General features: G+C 46.6%; 1 protein-coding gene across 11 annotated transcripts in view; it reads right to left on the bottom strand.

Annotated features, from left to right (window-relative positions):
* CALCOCO2 (calcium binding and coiled-coil domain 2) overlaps window positions 1–25384 on the bottom strand; it is a 755339-nt gene that overhangs the window by 482913 nt on the left and 247042 nt on the right. For all 11 annotated transcript variants that reach the window (XM_068263852.1, XM_068263854.1, XM_068263855.1 and 8 more), the window contains one exon: window positions 23537–23588. The gene's annotated coding sequence lies outside the window, so the exon portion shown is untranslated. The remainder of the gene's footprint in view (window positions 1–23536; window positions 23589–25384) is intronic.

A 25384-nucleotide genomic window follows, 5' to 3' on the forward strand; every position in this document is an offset into this window, starting at 1 on the left:
CATGTTACCTCCAGTATAATACTAAAGGCCCATATGGAATGTAAGCCTTTCTAATTTGAGGCAAGTTTCAGGCCTGGAACCCACTAGGAATCGCTGCAGCACTTTAAAATTGCCACAGTGTTGTGTGCAGTATTTCCTAGTGCGATTGTGACACGCGATTCCCCGGCGCTTAGAAGCGCTGTACAGTAAACTGTACAGTGCTTCTGATTAGGATTCACAATAATACTTTATTATATTTACCATTTGTCTGACTTCTGTCCATTGCCCCGCCTCCTAAAGGAAAAAGTGATAAGTGCTTCTCTATGAGCAATCAGAGACGCGCCTCTGGTCTCTTCTTTTCGGTGGCGGGGCCGGAATCAGGAAATCCAGATTAGAGATGTCGCGAACGGTTCGCCTGCGAACGGTTCCAGGCGAACTGTGGTGGTTCGCGTTCGCCTGGACCAGGCGAACTTTTGCGGAAGTTCGATTCGCCCATAATGCACTATGAGGGTCAACTTTGACCCTCTGCATCACAGTCAGCAGGCACATTGTAGCCATTCAGGCTACACTAAGCCCTGGAGCCCCACCCCCCCTTATATAAGGCAGGCTCGCTGGCCATGACACTCACTCGTGTACCTGCTGCAAATAGACAGACTAGGGAGAGCTGCTGCAGATTTTTTCTCCTAGAGAAAGACTAGTTAGGCTTTTGGCTTGCTCCTGGCTGATTGTTATTGCTAAAATAGCACCCCTCAACAGCTCTATTGAGAGCTAATGTTTTCCTGATGTGTTTTTTTTTGTGTGTTGCTCATTGCTCACTGACACTGACATTATACAGCCCTATCTGTTGCAGCTGGACCTTGGTAATTGTTATTACTGTGCCAGCCAGGCCCTGCCTAACTATCTATACTGGGACACTTACCTATGCCTAGCTAACTACCGGGACACCTACCTATGCCTACCTACCTATACTGGGACACCTACCTAACTACTGGGGCACCTACTTACCTATACGGGGACACCTACCTACCTACCTATACTAGGGGACCTACCTACCTATACTGAGACTCCTACCTATGCTTACCTACCTATACTGGTCTCCTACCTATGCCTATCTAACTACTGGGACACCTACCTATGCCTACCTACCTATACTGGGTCTCCTACCTATGCCTAGCTAACTACTGGGACACCTACCTATGCCTACCTACCTATACTGGGTCTCCTACCTATGCCTAGCTAACTACTGAGGCACCTACCTATGCCTACCTACCTATACTGGGACTCCTACCTATGCCTACCTACCTATACTGGGTCTCCTACCTATGCCTAGCTAACTACTGAGGCACCTACCTACCTATACTGGGAATCCAACCTATGCTTACCTACCTATACTGGGTCTCCTACCTATGCCTAGCTAACTACTGAGGCACCTACCTATGCCTACCTACCTATACTGGGACTCCTACCTATGCCTACCTACATACAAGAAGATAATAAGGTTGTTGCTTCATTGTGGACAGACCAAATTTGATCAGCTTGACAGTCACTGTTGTTCTATCATTGAGCTACCACAGCCCGGCGACCATATGGGCTGGAAAACTGCCACGGCCTGCTCTCTGGCCATGTTGCGCACCAGTCCAGCATGGCCGTCACTACGCAAACAGCTGTTTGCGGTGCGTTACACAGTGAGTTTGGTGTGTCAGTGAGAAGCAGTACTCTAATTACACTCCCTGATTGATGCATACACATGCAAGATGTTTGAAAGCACTTTAGGCCTGCAATTTAGCATTCAATGTGATTTCTGCCCTTAAAACGCTGCTTTGCGTCAAATCCAGATTTTTCCCCAGGACTTTTGGTGTCTATCCCACTCCGCCACCTGGGGGTCCAGGTGTTAGACCCCTTGAAACATGTTTTCCATCACTTTTCTGGCCAGCATAATTTTTTCTATTTTTCAGAGTTCGCCTCCCCATTGAAGTCTATTGTGATTCGCGAACTTTTACGCAAACCGAACCTTCCGCGGAAGTTTGCGAACGGGGTTCGCGAACCGAAAATCGAAGGTTCGCGACATCTCTAATCCAGATACAGTAACTGGTGAGAATTATAAAGTTAAATTACTATTATTGATTTATATATGTCTTTGGTGGTACTGTACAAAAGAGGAGGCAACAGGGGCGTTGCAATAGGGCAGTGATGACTAACCTTGGCACTCCAGCTGTTACAAAACTACAAATCCCATCATGCCTCTGCTTCCCCGAGTTATGCTTAGAGCTGTCAGAGTATTGCAATGCCTCATGGGACTTGTAGTTCCACCACAGCTGGAGTGCCAAGGTTAGCCATCACTGCAATAGGGGTGCAGAGGTTGCGACCGCATCGGGGGCCCTTGGGCCAGAAGTATTAGCTCTTTATTGGTCCTGTGCTGTTATTAATCGCTTCTATAGATACTTTGAATAATGGTAATCATTAACAAACTGCTCCCCATCCCCTTTTTGCACCTCTGACACTGTATTTGCCATTTGCAGGTTTTGGTGCGCCCTATCAATTGTTATGTATAGAGTGCTTGGGGGACCCCAATGTAAAACTTGCATCGGGGGCCCACAGATCCTTAGCTAAAGCCACTGGAAGGCAAACATGGGTACATAATATAGACATTGGTACAAAAAAGTAAACCAGCTTCAGTGTGTGCTGGCCCATGTTCGCATGTTTGAATAATATACTATGTACAATGTAATAGACAATGTACTTTAAACACACTTCTGCATGTATTTTAGTTTGGTATCATATGTTTTAATGGAGGTGACTGTAGTCATAGCATAATGCACACATTAAAAACTCCCACATAAGCAGAGGCGTATCTAGAGGTGTACAGGCATGGCTTGTGTCATGGGTGCCACAGCACCATGGGTGCCATGGCTGCCTCCTCCCTCCTGCTTCACCACCATACTGTATAAATACTTATACTTGGGCGGTTAATTCTAGCAACTTATACTGGTGGGGTTACTTATTGGGGGGAGGGGGAATCATTTAATTACCTATGCTGGGAGGGCAAAGTAAACTGGTTGCCTACCTATACTGGGAGTGCTACTTCTTGCTACCTATACTAGAAGGCGACCTCTGGCTATCTGGCTACTTATACTGGGTGGCTAACTCTGGTGACCTATGCTGGGAGATACACCTGAATAACAATACTGGGGGGCTAATTCTTACTACATATACCCGCAGCACCTCTGGCTACCTATACTGGTGTGGACACCTCTGGATATCCATCCTGGATGGACATCTCTAGTATGGATTTGGGGCGCAATTGGATATGAGGTGCAAATGGATATGGGGCACTATTGCAGTGTTTGCCATAGGTGCTATATTACCCAGATACGCCTCTGCACATAAGGGCACATTAAAGATGGCCGTTGCATTCCCTGTGACAGCAGGAACGCAATGGATTGGGAAAGTGGCACTGCACATTTTCCGTGCATTGAGTTGCATACAGTGGAGCATACAGTCATTGAAAAGTATGCGTCACTGTACCTGTTTTGCCATAATGCACTGTATGCAGTGTGTTACTATACCCCACCCCGTTGTATCGCAATGAACCCGCTGCACTGTGAACGGTGCTATAGGTGGTGCATTGTCATGCAAAATCGGCCAGTATGCTATACTGCAAGGCACCAGTGTTAATGTGGCCTAATACATTGTATAACTTGCATGTTATGGAATGTGCATAGTGTCTAGAGGCCCTAAAGGCATGTGCACACTGTTGTGTTGCTGTGCTGATTTCAACAACATGTCTTAGGGCTAGTGCACACCAAAATTGCAATAGCAATGGGTAACACTTAGCAATTTGTGATTGCGATTTTGTGAAGCAATTTTCAGAGAAATTTATGAATGAATGATTTTTTTACTCATTCATTCAAGATGAATCACTCCAAAAATGCTACATGCAGCATGTTTGCGATTTTGCAAATTCACAATGCTCCTGTGGGAACACCCTTATAGTGTAACATTAGCCAAGCGCTTTTCAAAGCACTGGCAATGTGAAAAGCGCTCAGAAGCGCTATTGGTGTGCAGCAGCCCTATATGTGTGATATGTAAAGGCATCAGAAACACTTATGCGATGCACCTCAAGGCATTTCCACAATGAGCTGCTGCATGAATTCTGTGCACAATGCAGTGCTGTTCTACTGAATGTAATTGAATGGGGTCAGCACTGCAGTGGAGAGCAAAGTAGGTGTCCTGTGATTCTGTAACAGGCACAGCCACCTGCATTCCAGAGCAGCGCAACAGTGTGCCGGGCCCTAGCAGATTCCATTCTTTCTCTCTTGTTGTAAATTGTATGTCAGTTCTATTAGAGGACCAGTGATGAGTCATTTCTTTCTGATAACAGTGACAGTCATATGCCTGTATTTTAATTAAAATCATTAGCTCCATTATACTGCATCATTGCTGATACCTCATTTTAAATACTTTTGTGACTTTGTAGTGAGAGGAATCAGGGCCGGCGCTCCCATAGAGGCAGATGGGGCATTTGCCCCAGGGCCCCAGAGCCTGTAGGCAGTGCAGTTTCTAGGGTAAAATGCACCCAGGGCGAGGGTGTAAAAATTGCGCCCCCCCCCGAAGCAAGGTATGGGTGCCTGGGTGCCCGCAGTGTAGGTTAGCCAGGTCTAGTTGCACTCAGTATAGATTCCCCTAGAATAGGTACCCCAGTATAGGTAGCCAGCTATAGGTCCCCCCAATATAGGTAGCCAGGCATAGGTGAGCCAATATAGTTGCCTCCGGTATAGGTTAGCCAGGTAGGTGCCTCCAGTATAGGTAGCCAGTATAGTTGCCAACAGTATAGGTTAGATAGGCAGGCGTCCCCGGTAGATAGTTAGGTGCCCCCAGTACAGGTTAGCTAGGTGGGTGCCTCTAATATAGGTAGCCAGAATAGCTTCCCCCAGCATAGGTTACATAGGTAGATGCCCCCTGTATAGGTTAGTTAGGTAGGTGCCTCCAATATAGGTAGCCAGTATAGTTGTCACCTGTATAGACTAGCTAGGTAGGTAGGTGCCCCCAATACAGGTTAGATAAGTTAATGCTCCCACTATAGGTTAGATAGGTAGCTGCCCCCCCAGTATAGGTTAGGAAGGTGCCCCCCAGTATAGGTTAGATAGGTAGCTGCCCCCCAGTATAGGTTAGATAAGTAGGTGCCCCCCAGTATAGGTTAGATAGGTAGGTGCCCCCCAGTATAGGTTAGATAGGTAGCTGCCCCCCAGTATAGGTTAGATTAGGTAGCTGCCCCCTCAGTATAGGTTAGATTAGGTAGCTGCCCCCAGTATAGGTTAGATTAGGTAGGTGCCCCCCAGTATAGGTTAATTAGGTAGGTGCCCCCCAGGACAGGTTAGATAGGTAGCTGCCCCAGTATAGGTTAGGTAGGTGCCCCCCATGATGGAGGGGGGAGCCGCAGCCGCGGGGAGGGCAGCCCGACCTCTCCCTCCCTTCCTCTCCCCGGGCCGCCCTCCGTGCGATCCCCCCTCAGACTGCAGAGTAATGCGCAGGGAAGCGCTGTGCATAACTACTCACCTCGCTGGCTCCAAGCGCTGCTCTCTCGCCGCCAGTCTCCTCTCTGCCTACACGCTGATACACACACACACACGCTGCTTCCGGCTAACAGGAAGCAGCGTGTGTGTGTATCAGCGTGTAGGCAGAGAGGAGACTGGCGGTGAGAAAGCAGCGCTTGGAGCCAGCGAGGTGAGTAGTTATGCACAGCGCTTCCCTGCGCATTACTCTGCAGTCCGAGGGGGGATCGCACGGAGGGCGGCCCGGGGAGAGGAAGGGAGGGAGAGGTCGGGCTGCCCTCCCCGCGGCTGCGGCTCCCCCCTCCATCACAGCGCCCCCCTCCCAGCAGCGCCCCGGGCGGCGGCACGCCCCCCGCACGGCCGTAGAAACGGCCATGCCTGTAGGGGCCCCCAAGATGTGTGTGTCCCCTCCAGCTATGGTGACCCCATACATGCCTGCAGGGAACAAGGAAGAGAGGTTCTGTGAGGAGGAGTTTGAAGTGTAGAGCATGGTGCTGCCTCCTGTGTCCTACCTGGATTAGTTTTCCGGAAGAGAAGAAAGAGAGGCACCGTACCTATGTTACACCTTTATTGGGTTCCAATGGACATCACATATGCGGTATGCAGTGGGGGTTAGGTGAGGCCTGACAGCCGTTTCGCGTACTAACGCGCCATCAGAGGCACTGAGAGTGCCTCTGATGACGCGTTAGTACGCGAAACGGCTGTCAGGCCTCACCTAACCCCCACTGCATACCGCATATGTGATGTCCATTGGAACCCAATAAAGGTGTAACATAGGTACGGTGCCTCTCTTTCTTCTCTTCCGGAAAATTGTTACTGCACCTGAGCAGCACGTACCCTATAGCACCAGTGGCTCCAGCCCACCTGCCGCGTCTAGTGCCAAGTCTTTTGTCTTTTGTCTGTACAATTCCTACCTGGATTAGGTAAGACCCCAATGTATGTACACATTTGTAAGGGGAAGGAGGAGGGGAATAATGGGGTTCCCAACAATGCTATTGGAGACATATGATGGACACCTAATGATTTTGTGTGACTGGGAGTGTGGTAGGATGGGTCCTGGGAGTCGGCTCAGAGGCTGTGGGGGGGGGGCCTCATTGTAGCCCTCTGGGCCGTGGATGAGGCGGGTTTCTCAGGCGGCAGAAGTGGGGGGCGGCGCCCACCTGGCCGTGGGGGGGTGGGACCGCCGAGCTGGACAGGGTAGCCACTAGGAAGGGGGAGCAGTGGGCACAGCGGTGGGGAGGGGGTCAGACCCCCCTCCCTCACCTGGGGCTCCCCGGTTCGCTGTTCCCCTCCAACTATGGTCGCTAAATTTAGACGATTTGCACCATCTTAAAACGGTCATTAGGCTTTTTTTTACAAAAATCACAAGCAAAAAATTATCACTTTTGACTTACCCACAGATGAAATTTTTAAAATGCTGTGATTTAAAAAAAAAAAAAGCCTAATAAAGAACCGTTTTAAGATGGTGCAAATCGTATGGAGTGAATGACAGTATCTCATGACTCCAGAGGGGATTGTTGCACGTCTGCAGCCATTGGTGCGGTGGCAATTACGCTATACACTAGCCTAGAGCCTAACAATTGTCCATTGCTATGGAGGGGAGAGCAGGGATGACGCACATAACATTACAAAGTGCCTTTCAGTGTATGGGGTGAATATCAGAACAATGCACCCAGGGTAGGTTGGGCATCAGATGTTGAAAAAGATCTGGGATCTTTCGGTGGTATACACACTAGATTCTCGCCCCAGTATCCATAACTTCCCCTGCATTGCATAGCGACGATCACGTCAGTCAATTCACATCATTGGAAACGACTTAATTGACGTGAATTGGTTGCAGTTTGTTTGCATTGCGATGTGGTGTGGTTTCCGCATAGCACATGACTATTGGAAACGGGCCCTCAGGATGCATTTACACTATGGGGCCCAAATCACTTCTTCTCCAGCTTTTCTCTTATGTAATATTTTCACATCTTATCAATAAAATGCCTTTTAACCACTTGCCGACCGCCCACTGCACAGAGGCGGCCGGCAAGTGGATCCCGCAAGGACCGTCGCATGCACAGAGGCGGCGGTCTTTGTACGGGCATGGGCGGAGCGTCGCGATCCTCCGCCGGCGACTGGCTCCGCCCCCCTCGCGCTGTAACCCGCCGGCCGTTCGGAAGCGCCGGCGGGTTACTAGCACCCGGATCGCCGCATACAAAGTGTATAATACACTTTGTAATGTATACAAAGTGTATTATACAGGCTGCCTCCTGCCCTGGTGGTCTCAGTGTCCGAGGGACCACCAGGGCAGGCTGCAGCCACCCTAGTCTGCACTCTGCACCCAAGCACACTGATTTCCCCCCCTGCCCCCTGATCGCCCACAGCACCCCTCAGATTCCCCCCTGCCCACCCCCCAGACCACTGTTTGCACCCAATCACCCCCCTAATCACCCATCAATCACTCCCTGTCACTATCTGTCAACACTATTTTTTTTAATGCCCTAAACTGCCCCCTGCTCCCTCCTGATCACCCCCCACCCCTCAGATTCTCCCCAGACCCCCCCCCCCCCGTGTACTGTATGCATCTATCCCCCTGATCACCTGTCAATCACCTGTCAATCACCCATCAATCACCCCCTGTCACTGCCACCCATCAATCAGCCTCTAACCTGCCCCTTGCGGGCAATCTGATCACCCACCCACACCAATAGATCGCCCGCAGATCCGACGTCAGATCACCTCCCAAGTGCAGTGTTTACATCTGTTCTCTACCCTAAACACCCACTAATTACCCATCAATCACCCATCAATCACCCCCTATCACCACCTGTCACTGTTACCCATCAGATCAGACCCTAATCTGCCCCTTGCGGGCACCCAATCACCCGCCTACACGCTCAGATTGCCCTCAGACCCCCCCCCCCCTTATCAATTCACCAGTGCAATATTTACATCTGTTCTTCCCTGTAATAACCCACTGATCACCTGTCAATCACCCATCAATCACCCCCTGTCACTGCCGCCCATCAATCACCCCCTGTCACTGCCACCCATCAATCACCCCCTAACCTGCCCCTTGCGGGCAATCTGATCACCCACCCACACCAATAGATCGCCCGCAGATCCGACGTCAGATCACCTCCCAAGTGCATTGTTTACATCTGTTCTCTACCCTAAACACCCACTAATTACCCATCAATCACTCCCTGTCACTGCTACCTATCAGACTAGACCCCTATCTGCCCCTAGGGCACTCAATCACCCGCCCACACCCTCAGAACGCCCTCAGACTCCAGCCCTGATCACCTCGCCAGTGCATTGCTTGCATCTATTCCCCGCTCTAATCACACCTTGAGACACCCATCAATCACCTCCTGTCACCCCCTAGCAAACCTACCCATCAGATCAGGCCCTAATTTGCCCCATGTGGGCTCCTGATCACTCGGCCAAACCCTCAGATCCCCCTCAGACCCACTTCCGATCACCTCCCCAGTGCATTGATTGCATCTATTTTCCCCTCTAACTATCCCCCTGAGACACCCATCAATCACCTCCTGTCACTCCCCTAGGACTCCTATCCATCAGATCAGGCCCAATACAACCTGTCATCTAAAAGGCCACCCTGCTTATGACCGGTTCCACAAAATCCGCCCCCTCATAGACCACCTTTCATCAAAATTTGCAGATGCTTATACCGCTGAACAGTCATTTTGAGACATTTGGTTTCCAGACTACTCACGGTTTTTGGCCCGTAAAATGCCAGGGCGGTATAGGAACCCCACAAGTGACCCCATTTTAGAAAAAAGACACCCAAGGTATTCTGTTAGGGGTATGACGAGTTCATAGAAGATTTTATTTTTTGTCGAAAGTTAGCAGAAATTGATTTTTATTGTTTTTTTTTCACAAAGTGTGATTTTTCACTAACTTGTGACAAAAAATAAAATCTTCTATGAACTCGCCATACACCTAACAGAATACCTTGGGGTGTCTTCTTTCTAAAATGGGGTCACTTGTGGGGTTCCTATACTGCCCTGGCATTTTAGGGGCCCTAAACCGTGAGGAGTAGTCTAGAAAACAAATGCCTCAAAATGACCTGTGAATAGGACGTTGGGCCCTTTAGCGCACCTAGGCTGCAAAAAAGTGTCACACATGTGGTACCGCCGTACTCAGGAAAAGTAGTATAATGTGTTTTGGGGTGTATTTTTACACATACCCATGCTGGGTGGGAGAAATCTCTCTGTAAATGGACAATTGTGTGTAAAAAAAATCAAACAATTGTCATTTACAGAGATATTTCTCCCACCCAGCATGGGTATGTGTAAAAATACACCCCAAAACACATTATACTACTTCTCCTGAGTACGGCGGTACCACATGTGTGGCACTTTTTTTACACCCTAAGTACGCTAAGGGGCCCAAAGTCCAATGAGTACCTTTAGGATTTCACAGGTCATTTTGCGACATTTGGTTTCAAGACTACTCCTCACGGTTTAGGGCCCCTAAAATGCCAGGGCAGTATAGGAACCCCACAAATGACCCCATTCCAGAAAGAAGACACCCAAAGGTATTCCGTTAGGAGTATGGTGAGTTCATAGAAGATTTTATTTTTTGTCACAAGTTAGCGGAAAATGACACTTTGTGAAAAAAAACAATTAAAATCAATTTTCGCTAACTTTTGACAAAAAATAAAATCTTCTATGAACTCGTCATACCCCTAAACAGAATACCTTGGGGAGTCTTTTTTCTAAAATGGGGTCACTTGTGGGGTTCCTATACCGCCCTGGCATTTTACGGGCCCAAAACCGTGAGTAGTCTGGAAACCAAATGTCGCAAAATGACCTGTGAAATCCTAAAGGTACTCACTGGACTTGTGGTGGTACGCGATTGCCGCCGCTACCCGCCGATTCGCCGCTACCCGCCGTGCCGAGCCGCCCCGCCCCCCCAGACCCCTGCGCAGTCTGGCCAATTAGTGCCAGGCAGCGTTGAGGGGTGGATCGGGATTCCCTCTGACGTCCCGACGTCCATGACGTCGGTGACGTCATCCCGCCACGTCGCCATGGCGACCGGAGAAGCCCAGCAGGAAATACCGTTCTGTACGGGATTTCCTGCTTACTCTGATCGCCGGAGGCGATCGGAGTGGGTGGGGGGATGCCGCTGCTCAGCGGCTATCATGTAGCGAGCCCTGGGCTCGTTACATAATTTAAAAATTTTTTATTTATTTTTTTAAAGTGCTCTGCTGCCCCCTTGACACGGGAATTGGACCGGCAAGGGGGTTAACAGTGGCAGTGAAGCATACTTTTTATTGACCGATTGCTTCACTGTATGCAGTGCAACGCTCACACAAGATGCGATGAAGCTTTTTGCCTCTGTTGCATACCTGTTTTTACAGTGAATGGCACACAGCTCCCACTGTGAAATTAGCCTTAATGTGCTTTTGAGCATTTTTGTACTGTACACAAAAAAACCCACTCTGTATCTCTTAGCCTATGTTGATCAATAGACTGGTTTACATCTATTGTGTTTCTTTGTGTGTGGGAAAAACAACAACACCATGCTGCTTCTTTCCAGGCACCACTCACATCTTTTTTTTAAAGATTATACATATTGCTGCTGCTGAAAACATGCATTTTTCTACATATAAATGCACATGGTGTATGGCAAAACATACAGAGGAAAATACATTGCAAGTGAAAACAGTCCTTGTAAGCCTTGTTCACACTATGCAACACAGGTGGCCAAGCATTATACAAATGGCACCTGCATTGCTTTCCATTGCTGAACTTAATTGACACTGAATTGGACAATGCTGTGTTCAGACAAAAATGCGTGAGCAGTGTATTGCGGGAAAGCATTGATGCACACCACATAAGCGGGAATGTCTAGCCTATGTGCTTTCTGCTGTCCTTGATTGGGCTTGATTCACTATGCGGTGCTAACCTACTTAGCACGTCTAAAGTCTTTAGGCACGCGGTACTTATCCGTTAGCCGGGCGCATCCTCTAGATGGCGACAAAACTCCACCAGAGTTACATCTTTCCCTACTATCCATGTCGGCCTGGAGGGGGAATAGTAATTAGCGCCACCTGCCGGATGCGCCCGGCTAACGGATAAGTACCAGGCACGCTAACCAGGGTGCAAAGCAGGGTAGCACCGGATAAAGTACAAAGTTTTGCGCGCGCAAAGTCCCATAGGCTTTAATGGGCACTTCGCGCGGAACGCCCTGCGCTCTGTGCAGTGTGCGCGTAAAGTTTTACGCGCATAAAGTTTTGTGCGCGTAAAGTTTTGCGCGCGAAAAGCTCGTTTAGACGTGCTAAGGGGGTTTTCACAGGCGTGCTGTTAGCACCGCTTTGTGAATCAAGCCCCATACATGTTGCACAAGAACACGTACAGTGTGAGGAAGTCCTCAAGAATGACCACATCAGCTACATGCTTGCTTCCGGTGTGTAATTCAGACATTGCCGAAACCAGAAACATCAGCATGGCAAGGCAATGGGCACTGTTTAAACCAAAATACATATGGAAATCTCCATCTACCTCTCACTATAGGGTCACTTTAAGTATACAGGTATGTTCACACTATACCCATTGTGCATCCTGAAAAACAAGATCAAAACGCAATGGCAATAAAAAGTCACATTGCTTGATCCCGGTGTGATGCAAGTCATACAGTGCAGCATACAGTCCACAGACTTCTGCTTTCGCCGCAACCATGACAACGCGCATTGTCTGGTAATGCACAGCATGATGCGCGTTGTTCTGATGGAAATTGTCGCACTGCACTGCAAATGCATCCTTGTGGAAGCCCCATTGGAATATAATTGCATTGTGCTGCAATATGATTATTTTGTCCGTTGCACCAAAATGTTATGGCCATAGTGTAAGTAGACCCTTGTGCTGGGAATACACAGTGAGGTTTTTTGGTAGCTACTGTAGATGGCTCGAAAGATCATTTCCAACAGGTCCAATATGATTTTGTTCATTTTTCTGATCGATTTTTCTCATAGAAGTATATGGAAATCAATCAGAAAAACTATTAGAATATTGATCAAAAAATTGATCAGCCATTGATTTGTTAAAAAAATTGATCAGCCAATAAATGTTCTGAAAAAACTCATCATGTATTCTCAGCATTAGGATACTTTCACACTGCATCTGTTGCAGTGCAGTATAGCTAACAATTTAATAGCATTGCAACACCATGCAATTATATTACAGTTCACATTTCCTAGTGTAAGGCTAAGTTCATAGTGGGAATAGGCAAACGCAGGGGGGGGGGGGGGTTACAGCTGCACAGAATCCCCCTCGAACCAGTTCAGTGTCTGGGGATAGGCACAAACTGAGATACCAGAATATCTGGGGGTATACTGCAGGTCACAGCACCGTGCTGCTGCCTGCACTATGTACTGCCCCACCACCTTTCTTTACCTGCTACAGTTGTCTTCAGGTGTAGCAGCATCGTGTGTACAAGGCATGGAGCAGCTCTGGGGAACTTAACAGAGCACAGAGCCAGGTATGAGCACAGCCCTGTGCCCCTGCGGGTTGAATACTACACTTTCCTCTTCATTATGTGACAATAAAGGGGAAAGTCGGCTGAAGCCAATGTCCACTGTCCTCATTATTATCTGTATCCAAACTGCTCCTGATCGATGCCATTGTTCAGATGGCAAATTGCATTATGTGTTCCCAGCATGATGTCCTACCATATTATTATACCGTGTTGTGTGTGGCTGAGGGAGACCTTTCAGGAATCCACGGTGGCGTAGTGGTAAGCTCTCTCGCCTTGCAGCGCTGGATCCCTGGTTCGAATCCCAGCCAGGGCACTATCTGCAAAGAGTTTGTATGTTCTCTCCGTGTCTGCATGGGTTTCCCCCGGGCACTCCGGTTTCCTCCCACATTCCAAAAACATACAGTAAAGTTAATTGGCTCCCCCTAAAAATTGGCCCTAGACTACAGTACTTACACTACATAATATAGACATATGGCAATGGTAGGGATTAGATTGTGAGCTCCTTTGAGGGACAGTTAGTGACAAGACAATATATATACACTGTACAGCGCTGCATAATATGTCGGCGCTATATAAATATTAAATAATAATAATAATCCTGTCCTTGAAAATCCTGGGTTTGCCCCTGGTGGGCGATGCATTCCCTGCAACAGCAAGAAAGCAACACAACGGGAAAGTCGTGGTACATATTATCCACACATTGCATTGCATACAGTGAAATATACAGGCAGTGAAAAGTATGCTTCACTGTCACTATTGCCGCATGTGTTTGGTGGTAAGGCTCCATTCCCATCTGCCATCGGACCACGTGTGGCCTGTGATGAGCGGGGAACAGACATAAAACGTCAGTTCTTAGCTCAAATGGGAACACAGCCTCAGGGCTTATTCACGGTGGGATGTTGCGAAGCTGCGTTATAAAATCTTACAACGCAGCTTACCGCACCGCAATGCTAATCCTATGGGTCGTTCACAGTACGACGTTAGCGTTGCATTGTAACGTGTAGCATTATGGTAGCTGCAGTGTGTGACCTCTAATCGCACACGCTACTGGGTACAGGGAAGCATACTATTCATTGCCTGTATGCTTTACTGTACCTACTGTATGCGACGGTAACGCAGCATCAATGTGTGTTACCACCTATTTTTGGGTTGTGTTGTAATGCTGCGTTGTGAATTTAACGTCGCATTACAACGCGATGTCCCGCTGTGAATAAGCCCTCAGTCTGCATGTAATGCATTAGGATATGGAGGCTGCAATATTTATTTCCTTTTAATCAATACCAGTTGCCTGGCTTTCATGCTGATCCTCTGCCTCTAATACTTTCAGCCATAGCCCCTGAACAAGCATGCGACAGATCAGGTGCTTCTGACATTAACAAGATTAGCTGCATGCTTGTTTCTGGTGTTATTCAGACAGACACTACTGCAGCAAAATAGATTAACAGGGCTGCCAGGCAAGGCAACTGGTATTGTTTAAAAGGAAATAAATATGGCCATTGTCCTTTAACTGCCCTGCACGCAGTTTAGGTGTCCACTTCATTCTGAAGTACTCACTTTGGAAGTGATACGGTAACACTGTTCCCTGCAAATATCCAGTCATCATGTACAACTCTGCTAGCAAACTAAAAAAAAGGTCAAGTTTCTATTTCTGCAAATATTAACAACATATGTGAATGCTGAGTGAATTTGACTTTAGACCACTTCACCTTCCAAGACCCTCTGCCCCACCCCCCATACATTTGCCCACTTGAGATACTTCCTTCGGTTGCTGTCAGTGGTGTGAAAGCAGCTAGCACTGGCTGGGGGTAGAGCCAGAAAGGACCTGTCCTGTCCTGATGATGAATCGGTCCGCCTGGATTTGCACAAGTGATGGAGAAGGGTCTTCAAACGTTGGGGCATAGGTTGCTACAGACGGGAGGCGACGTATGCTACCAAACCTGTATATTGCAGACATAAGCACTGACGGTTTATCGATACAAACCTTTAACAAGAACCTGCTCGAGTCATAATGACTTTAAAGTTGCTGGCAACCAATATGACACACAGCGATCAATTCCCCTCCCACTTCTTGGACTTAATGTGCAGCCCCCTACAGAGGCTCTTTGTGAAGGTTTGAGGGTCCTAGTCTCATCAGTCTGCGGTGAGAAGTGTCTATTCCTGCTGTAAGAGCACCCAGTGATTTGTAAAACCCTTCATGTTAACTGTGTAATGTGACGGCAGCTTGTGGATACTACATAGCTAGTACACTGTGTATATCACATCTACTCACTCTATACCTTATACCTCTCACAGCAGCTATACACAAATCCTAGTTACACATGAGCTATACTCTTCTCCCTATTTAATAACTTACTAAAACAGTTGTATAAGTTTAGTGCATACTTAATGAGCATTACATTTATATTAATTACCAATATTATTGTTATTATTTGTAGTGATGTCACTAACTACCGTTATACCACAATAGGACTTTTATTCAGGGGTTATCAGCTTTTTCAGGAAAACATCTACATAGCGAATAAACACACTACATACATCATCAGCGTGTCAAACACATACTTGATTCCCAAGCAGGGTGGATGAGAAGATTATACCTACACAACTGAAGCAAAATGCTGAAGATCCAGATTTCTATGTATTTTCCATAAGATACATTTTTGCAGACCAGCACCATGTAAGACACATGTAAATTATGTGTAAATAACAATAATATTATACACAGTGCTAGGGGTGGGGCAGGCGGGTTTCTTGCCCCAGGCGCAGTTTGTTGAATTCTTAAAAAGGTGGCAAAATTTGGATGGGGAAATAAACACTTGGCAGTTGGCAGGCGGGCGCGGGAGCGTGACGTCTGTCTTATGTGTCGTCTTTCAACACTAAACGCAGCCGTACAAGTGTAGAGTTACTGATTGTCGTGTGGCTGTGATCTGCATTGATTGTTTGTGTCTTTATTAGTACTATTTTGACGGTTTGTTTCATTTAGAGGGTATTATTTCTCAGTTTAACCTCCTGAGCGGTATGCCCGACACTGTGTCGGGCAAGGAAAACTTGTGTCGGGCATGCCGCTCAGGGGGTTTCCCTAGCTACAGGAGCTCCACTGTAGAAGTTAACTAAGTGGAGGAGCTCCTGTACACTATCTGCTGCATGACACACGTAAGTCATAGTGCCCCCCACCCCCCAATCCCCCCTTAGTAATGCCCCCCATGCAGCCGCTGCCCTGCGGGATACATACCAAGCCTCGTTCCAGCGAGCGCCCCAGCCGGTCTGCACAGCTCCGCATATCTTCCGGTATGCGGAGGATGTGTGCTTAAGTCATGTGACATCTGACGTCAGGCGTCACATGACTTCAGTCTCCATTCTCCGCATACCGGAAGATATGCGGAGCTGTGCAGACCGGCTGGGGCGCTCGCTGGAACGAGGCTCGGTATGTATCCCGCAGGCGGCGCCTGCATGGGGGCATTAGGGGAAATGGGGGCACTATGACTTACGTGTGTCATGCGGCAGATAGTGTTCAGGAGCTCCTGCACCTAGCTAACATCTACAGTGGGGCTCCTGTACCTAGCTATTCTATACTGGGGGGCATCTATCTATCCTATACTGGGGGGGGGGGTGCACCTAGCTATCACCTAGTTTTCGAATTATGTATAAACAGTAGGGATAAGAGCATAGGCGCCAAAACATGACCTTGCCCCAGGCGCAACTTGGTCTAGATCCGTCCCTGGTGCTAGGGGGGTAGAAGAGCTACATGTAACAATAGGAAAAGGTACCCCTGTAACAGCACTAAACAGCAGAATTAATTTAAAAATAATTTATTAATCTTTATTAAGACAAAAATTTCCACATACAATTAAAAACAATATTGTTTTTAACTGTATGTGGAAATTGTTGTCTTAATAAAGATTATTGAATTATTTTTCAATAAATTCTGCTCACTTTGATGCTGTTACAGGGGTACCGTTTCCTATTGTTACATGTAGCTTTTCCATAAGATAAACTTGTGCACGCTGAATTGGAGAACTCCTGTAACTCCAACCTGAACACAATATTTTGTATACTGGCCTGCTCTCCAATTGCTAACAGGGCACAGCTTTAAAAGAAAATCCCCTTAGGCCTTGTTTACATTGGGTGCGTTGAGAAATGTGTAAAAGCGCATTATAAAAAACGATTTTGCATTTGTGCGCGCTTTAGTGCGCGTTTCAGTGCGTTGCGGTGCATTTTTTTAAGCATGTTTTGCTTATTGTAGCCGCAACCAATAATGATTTTTTTCAAATGAAATTTTTTTTTATTTAGGGCTACAAAAGACATGAGTTTTTGAGCTTGTATGTGCTTCTATGCACTAAAAAAAGCACACCTATTCACTTGCATTGATGTGTTCTTTACAGCTCAACGCACAGGAATGCATGCAACACTATGTTTTTGTAATGCAGAGTGCATAGATGTGAACCAGGCACATTAATTACATGGGAAAACCAATACCTTGCAGAATGCACAGCGCAATGCGCTCTGAAAAGCGCACAAAAACGTGCCTAGTTTGAACAAGGCTATACTGTGGCTTTCATGAGGGACTAATTTCACTGCAGTTAGACTGAGGCCCTTATTGAAGCCACAGGAACCCTTACTGAAGCCACAGACACAGGGCTCTTTGGACAATGAACACTCATAACCCATTAAACTATACCCGAGCCGAAGCTCCAGTACAAAATCAGATACTTACCTTAAAGGGAACCTTAACTGTGGAGCAAAAAAAAGTTTCACTTACCTGGGGCTTTCCCAAGCCTCCTGCAGCCGTCCTGTGCCCGCGCAGCTCCTCCAGTGTCCTCCGGTCCCCCGCCGCAGCTTAGTTTCGTTTTCGGCCGACTGCCAGTTGTCCTCCTGCAACGCGTCCTATTCTTCCGCATTCCCCGACGTAAAGCGCCGTAAAGCGCGTCATTCGGATACGCTTTACGGCGGGGAATGCGTTCCATGGACGCGCTTTACGTCAGGGAATGCGGAAGAATAGGACGCGTTGCCGGAGGACGACTGGCAGTCGGCCGAAAACGAAACTAAGCCACGGCGGGGGACCGGAGGACACTGGAGGAGCTGCACGGGCACAGGACGGCTGCAGGAGGCTTGGGAAAGCCCCAGGTAAGTGAAACTTTTTTTGCTCCACGGTTAAGGTTCCCTTTAAGAGAGGGAAACATCAGGATCCTATTGAGACTTCCCTCGCAACTCTGTTTTCCCCTCGGCGCAGGGCCCCTCTCCCCTCAAGATTAGAGACCTGGTGTTATGTCTGATCATGCTGCCCGGAAGCTCCCTTCCTCTGTGCCTTTCACGCATGCTCAGTGGGAAATTAATTATGCTGCCAGCGGTAGAACACTAAATATCTCAGTTTTCACACCTCCTACACTCCCCAAATTTTCAGGGTAGGGAGGGGACCCCCGCCCACTGCCCTCTGGTTTCTGAGAAAGATTACAGAAGCCTATCTGGGGAACCAGCGGGGCGTGGGGGCTGCAATTTAGCACAGAGGTAGTTCGGGGGGGGGGGGGGGGGACCCCTCCCTACCCAGAAAATTTAGGGAGTGTAGGAGGTCTGGAAGCAGAGATATTTAGTGTTCTACCACCGGCAGCATACTGGGAAATGTGGCAGCACAGGCTCCTACTGCGCATGCGGGGCAGCGCAAATGAACTGGCAGCGCAATCAGACACATCAATGGCAATGTGATGTGGGAGTGACGTCATGTGGTGAGTGAGGCAAGTGAAGAGAACAATGCTCTCAGCCATTGCTCGGTGGATTGTGGGCTGAGAGGCAGAGGGGTGTTGGGGGCTGCTGTACACATGCTGGATTCTCGGAGGTTGTTATTGTCTGTCACGACCAAGCTTCATCTAGTGTGTGTATGGCGCTTTAGGCTAATTTAGGAGGAAGTCTATTAACATATCTGTGTGTTTAGGGGAGAAAACTGAACTGGAGTGCCCACAGAATGAACATGAAAATAGTGCCCAGGTTGGGATATGAACTGGGAATCCAGCAGTGCGAGGAAAGAGTGCTATCCACTACACCACTGCGCTTAGCCATCATTTAGATAAAGAAAGAGAAATCAACATTAATTCCCTTCTTCGTCCAGTTTTAGGCCTTCAGCACCTCCAGATACAAAGTGGAAACACTGATAAAATGACAGCATGTGGCTAACTGGCCATGGATAGATGACAACATGAAAGAGGTCAGTGAGTGGTTGTGCATTTCGTGTTCCGAAGCCAGCTAGGAAGGTAGAAATCAGTGAGCAGTAAGGGGAGCTAGGAATTATCATCTCCAGTCTTGAAGGGGCTAAAAGCAACGAGTCTGGACAGGGCATTCTGAGTTATACAGATGTGCTGACAACACCACTTACTGGTGACAGCATTAATTCCCACAGCTGGGACATGCTGCCTATTCCTGGGGACAACCATCAGAGGTGAGCAGGACATAAATTGGAGGCTGAAAATGAGAACTCATTCTACAATACATTGGAAAGCCAAGGCTCGGATTTATAAATCTGAAGCAGAACAGACAAGCAGAGGACAATGAGCTGAGTGCAAGATATGTACAGAACTGAACAAATATTCTGAATATGGTTCAGGAGCATGTGTGTGACCTTCTGACAATTTATTAATCTCACCACATCATGTAGTATAACGTGTAGGCCAGTTTCTCTGAATTTTATTCATTAGACAAACTAGTGTGCATTCAATATAATGAGTTTACATAATATTATTATTTAGTATTTATATAGCGCCGACATATTATGCAGCGCTGTACAGTGTATATATAAATATATATCTTGTCACTAACTGTCCCTCAAAGGAGCTCACAATCTAATCCCTACCATTGCCATATGTCTATATTATGTAGTGTAAGTACTGTAGTCTAGGGCCAAATTTTTTTTTAGGGGGAGCCAATTAACTTATCCGTATGTTTTTGGAATGTGGGAAGAAACCAGAGTGCCCTGAGGAAACCCACGCAGACACGGAGAGAACATACAAACTCTTTGCAGATAGTGCCCTGGCTGGGATTCGAACCAGGGACCCAGCGCTGCAAGGCGAGAGCGCTAACCACTACGCCACCGTGCTACCCATAATAGGTATGTTCTACTGAAGGAGGACTTTTCTTCTTAACATGTATTTATGTCATGCACCTAATCGGATTCAATGTCAAATTCTGTGTTGGACCTTCATAACTGTTTTTTATACAGTATTTTAAGTGAACATCACTGCAGGGAAAAATTCTTAAAAACACCACTTGTGAGTAAGCCGATAAATATTTAGGATGTTAGATATCTACATTTTAGGGATAATCCATATTCCCTTTCCACTCTTATTTTGCCAAATCCTAGCTTCATCCCTTGACCTCCGCTAACTCTAGACAAGACAAGACAAGACACATTGGTCCCGATTTATAAAGCATTACCTCATTCGGTAATGCAGCAAACAGCTGATTTTACCAAGCACTTAGGAAAATGTCAATTCATAAAAACTATTACTGCATGGAAAGCTGAAATTACCAAGCAGTGAGGTAATTTACTGACTTGTGTGGTAAACACCTCAACACATGTCAGTAAATGTCAATTCATAAAGACTACAACATGCGGTAAAGCCCAGAAACATTACCGCCAGCTCTGATGTGGCATAAACAGTGCGGAGACTGTGCAGAGCCATGACTCGCAGAAGCAGAAAGAGCTATGATATGAATGACAGGAGCAGAGAGCCAACAGCCTCTGTCTCCTGCAAGTCCCATTGATCGGATGTTGATAGGTTGTGATGCCTTCTTGGGAGGACCAAGCTTTTCTACCCCCTAGGCAGCCAAGCAGAGAGTACAGAACAAAAGAGGTGTCGCCTGGAGCCCTTCAGATGTTTAACCCCTTAGGTACCTGTTTGAAAATGCATAGGAGCATGTGGGGAAATCACCTAAGCATTGCATATTTAATGTTTCTTGCAGTTCATGTAAGCTGTGGTAATAAAATAAAATGTTAAGCTCTCTCTGCTTCTCTGAGTCACGGCTTTGCACAGTCTCCGCACTGTTTACGCAACATCAGAACTGATGGTAATGTTTCTGGGCTTTACCGAATGTTCTAGTCTTTATTAATTGACTTACTGAACAGGAAGAACCGAGATGCGAACTTTCATAATTAATAATCTCCAATATGAAAGAGATATAGTATATACAGGTTTTCTCAGGTCAAGTAATAGTCTTGAAAGTTCCAATTTGGCTGCCAAGAGGATTCAAATACCACAGTTAGAAGGAACACAGTATCTGTGCAAGTTCAGAATCAGCTCTTTTTTTTACTGCTCTATCCATTTATAAGATTAACATATCCAATTATTTAAAGTGTGATAAAGGACCTGTTGGTGTTCAAAACAGACTAGTGTTGTTGCTACAACTTACTATTTGTTGAATTATTGGAACAATGCACCATGATACACAGCAACAATCATGATTTGGGGGCTTTGTCTTACTTGGTTATATGTGAATATTGTCAATAAAAATATGTTTAATCTACAGACAACCTTCTTTTTGTTTTGAGTATCCTCCAGAGCTTTATAACCCAAACCTTTTCCCAGACAAGTGCTTAAGCCAAACCTGGAGGAAGTGTTCACACTTGACATTTTTGGATGCGTATTCCCGTATGCGAATTTGCAAAAGAACTAAAAACCAAAGTAAGTCAATAGAGTTGTTCCCACTTATATGCAAATTTTGCATGTGTGAAAAACATACATCCATATTTTCACACTCCATGCACATTTTCTCACTAGCATTCATTAGGTGCTGTGGCAAAACACACACGGCATACAACAGATGAACGTGCGTAGCGCCTGGAAGTTTGTCTGTGTAAAACTGATTGCGATTTACACACAGATAGGATGAACCCTGCTTCAAAGTTCACCAAAGCATATATTCCACTCATTAAGTGATGCCTGATCCAACTGTATCTCCAACTGTATCTCCAAAGTAGAGAACCTCATCGAATGAGATGGAATAATTCAGCAGATCATTGGGAGTGTTCCATTTCAAAGGGAAAGCTGTTCAGCAGTGAATGAATAAATACTTCCATTGACTTTCTCATTGTGGCCAAAATGTGTTGGCTGAAAGAGGATCTGCAGGTTCAACTTGTGCAGATACTGCACTGCAATGTCTATGGACTAGCTTGCAAATGGTACACTGGCAACAGGCAATTAATTGCTGGTCTGTCATCTGCAGATTAGGGTATGAATACGGCCAGCTAAACAGGCATCAAAATGTTTACACTATGCTACCCACTAATCTTCCTTGACTGGTCCCCAAAATAATCAAAACATGTGGCAAAAGGAATCATAGTTTTTGTGTACTCAAACCCTATTCACCTCCCAATCACATTTTCTTACTCAACTTATGTAATGAGCAGAATTGTCCAACATTTACATTAAAATTAAACATGTTACAAAGTTATAATCTTTCTAAAGCTGGCCACTAACGGTCCAATTTTTAGCGAAAAATCGTTAGAGCGATCAGAAATTCTGATCAGATTGGTTGTAAATAATCTCCATTGGTGGAAACAATCGATTATGAATGAGTGAAAAAAATGTCGCCCGAATGAATTTTCGTCGAACGAAAATTTGGATTTTCTTGTTGGTCGTGATAGATAGGAAGCAATGATTGGTTAGTTGATGGTGTAGTGAACGATTTTTCGTCCGATCAGAATTTCTGATCGCTCGAACGATTTTTCGCTAGAAATTGAACTGTTAGTGGCCACCTTTAGCAATGGACATTTTACATTCATCAGCAGATGGCAGGTGTGGCAGACACTTCATCTATCCTGCCAGACATAAAGAGGACCTCTTAAGCTGGCCATACACTGGCCCGATTTCCCGTCGATCGACAGCAGATTCAATCACTGGGATCGAATCTGCTGTCAAATAATTTGCGCTAAACGATTCCTCCTGATATCAATCGGTCCGTCGATCGCGTTGTGTGGGAAATTACCGTCGATCGCCTGCGGGTAGGGAGCGCGTCGCTTGCGTCGTACGATTCGGGACATTTCGACGCATGTATACATTACCTGAGGCTGGCATCCCGTCTGTCACTGTTCCCATCATGGCACCTCCAGCATCCTCGTATAACTTCCGCTGTCATGCCAGTGACAGCGGAAGTACAAATAGAGGGCGCTCTATTTGAACGTCCGCTGTCACTGGTGTGATAGCGTAAGTTCTATGCGGATGCCGGAGCCGGAGGTGCCACATGACGGGGACATCACGCCTGGGAGCCAGCCTCAGGTAATGTATGCCGGGCGGGGGGAGCGGCGGCGGCAGCAGCTCAGCAGATTGTGAATCGGTTTCAGGCTGAAATCGATTCACAATCTGTTTTCAGTAAAGGCAGCCATACGATCCCTATCTGATCAGATTCGATCAGAGAGGGATCTGTCTGTTGGTCGATCTGATGGCAAATCGACCAGTGTATGGCTACCTTTAGATAAGTGTAAAAAAAATGTTGTAAATATATCTGTGCAAAGTGAAATGAAGATAGTGACGTACCATTGGTTGATCTTATCTGTTGTATTCTCCTGCAGAAGTATAGCTGTACTTCCTATAATGATATAGCAATAGGAGCACATTAGTGTGAGTCTTCTATTTCCATTCTCATGCAATGGTCAGAAGATGTACAAATTGATATTGGCCATCAGAAATAGGGATGCTCACCGCGTTCCGCGGAATTCCGTTTTCCGCGACTCTGACCGGAATTTGGTGATTCTGTTCCGTCGCATGGGAACGGAATTGCCATACAGCTATAGCGGAAATTCTGTGGAACGATGCGTAATTCCGGCGGAATGCGGAATTTTGTTAGCCAATCACAAGGAAGAAGTTTAGAGTGCAAACAACAGGATTTCTTCTAGGGATTCTTTCCGGCAGAGAAAAAATCTCTCTCTCCTCCTCCTCCGATCTTGTCTTCCAGGGATTTGTAGGGTCTCAAAAGCAAGCTCACATGCATTGGCCAGGAATCGAACCCAGGTCAACTGCTTGGAAGGCAGCTATGCTCACCACTATACCACCAACACTACATGCTGAAGGCAGCCTAGCATGTGCCATTGTGATATACCCAAGAGAAAAATGAGCTTGCTTATTTGCCTAATTTGCTGGATGAAAGCAGTGGGACACATGGTGATACTGCTTACAGGCTTCAATTCAATACTTCAGAAAGATCATGTGCCCCCCTGGATGATGCTGGTGTAACACACACAGCAAAGGACAGCAATTTTCTGAGCACATAACCCAGAGGTCAATGGATTGAAACCATCCTCTGCTAGGCGTACTTTGGTTTTTACACCTTGCTTTACCACATGGGCCAATCGGTGGCCATAGCCCCGTAAGAGAATGTGTCATTAGGGCCTTGCTGTAACATAGATAGTAGTGTAAGTATTTCAACTAATGTTGTACCCTTCTTAAACTTGAAGGTTATATACAAACGTGAGCAGAGTGGTGCAGCGGAAGTGTGCTGGGCCTATAACCCCGAGGTTGATGGATCGAAACCATCCTCTGCTAGGCATGATTTCATTTTTGCACCTCACTTTATCACATGGGCAAAACAGTTTCCATAGCCCTGTAAGAGAAAGTGTAATAAGGGCCCTGCCGTAACATAGATATTACGGTAGCTAAGACTACTCCTGGGCCTTTCTTGTAGTTGAAGAGATGAGTGAACTGTGACACCACACAAAAAAAACAAAAAACAGCAAACAGCAAACAGAGAAGCTTCCCCATATTGGAGTATTGGATTTGGTAAAGTCTTAAGCCAATGTGTTGTAAGCCACAAGTAAGCTTTAGGGTAGCAGGAATGGTTGCATGGCCACCTAGCTTTTCATCCTTCCCACCCTTGCCCTGGAATATTCCAGACTTCAGATTGCTGTCCTTTGCTGTGTGTGTTACACCAGCATCATCCAGGGGGGGCACATGATCTTTCTGAAGTCTTGAATTGAAGCCTGTAAACAGTATCACCATGTGTCCCACTGGTTTCATCTAGCAAATTAGGCAAATAAACAAGCTCATTTTTCTCTTGGGTATATTGCAATGGCACATGCTAGGCTGGCTTCAGCATGTAGTGTTGGTGGTATAGTGGTGAGCATAGCTGCCTTCCAAGCAGTTGACCTGGGTTCGAATCCTGGCCAATGCATGTGAGCTTGCTTTTGAGACCCTGCAAATCCCTGGAAGACAAGATATGAGGAGGAGGAGAGAGAGAGAAAGAGAGGGAGAGAGGGGGGGAGAGAGAAAGAGAGAGAGAATATTTTTCTGCCGGAACGGAATTCCGCAGAATTTGGAAAAATTCAGACGGAATGTAGCAGTTACGGAATTTTGTGCTGGTGGAATTCCGCAATTCCGGCGGAATGGAAA

This window comes from Hyperolius riggenbachi, chromosome 12 (genome assembly GCF_040937935.1).
Source record: "Hyperolius riggenbachi isolate aHypRig1 chromosome 12, aHypRig1.pri, whole genome shotgun sequence".
In the NCBI taxonomy this organism is placed as follows: Eukaryota; Metazoa; Chordata; class Amphibia; order Anura; family Hyperoliidae; genus Hyperolius; species Hyperolius riggenbachi.